The sequence below is a fragment of the Apaloderma vittatum genome, unplaced genomic scaffold, assembly GCF_000703405.1.
Source record: "Apaloderma vittatum isolate BGI_N311 unplaced genomic scaffold, ASM70340v1 scaffold26222, whole genome shotgun sequence".
In the NCBI taxonomy this organism is placed as follows: domain Eukaryota; kingdom Metazoa; phylum Chordata; class Aves; order Trogoniformes; family Trogonidae; genus Apaloderma; species Apaloderma vittatum.
In genome coordinates this window covers 4,732-5,042 of record NW_009705645.1, presented here as the reverse complement: position 1 = coordinate 5,042, position 311 = coordinate 4,732, and the positions used below count along the sequence as shown (strand labels likewise).

At 46.6% G+C, this 311-nt stretch overlaps 1 protein-coding gene across 1 annotated transcript in view; it reads left to right on the top strand.

The window, feature by feature from the left end:
* LOC104270977 (renin-like) overlaps positions 1–311 on the top strand; it is a gene marked incomplete at its 5' end in the record, with an annotated part of 3,583 nt that overhangs the window by 1,039 nt on the left and 2,233 nt on the right. The gene's annotated exons all lie outside the window — the stretch shown is intronic.

Sequence of the window (311 nt, the reverse complement as noted above, 5' to 3'; positions counted from 1 at the left end):
GAGGCTGCTCCACTGATTGTTTGTCACTGTCAGATTGAACAAAGTCACCAGCTCTGCTAGTGGGGCTGTGAAGCCAAGATTGGATTTAGTGTTTTATCTATGGGCAAAATTAAAAAAAAATAATATTGAGGAAAATCCTGCACCAGCAGCCAAACCTGCTTTTATTTCTTGCCCCAAATTGTTGTGCCCCAGCATCCCTCCTCCCAGCACCCCAGGTGCAGCAGCCTGGCAATGTGCAGAGATACACAGAGCCACAAACTCGTGCTTAAAGCAGGCATGGGAGATCTTTACCTCAACTAATGGTGGAGACA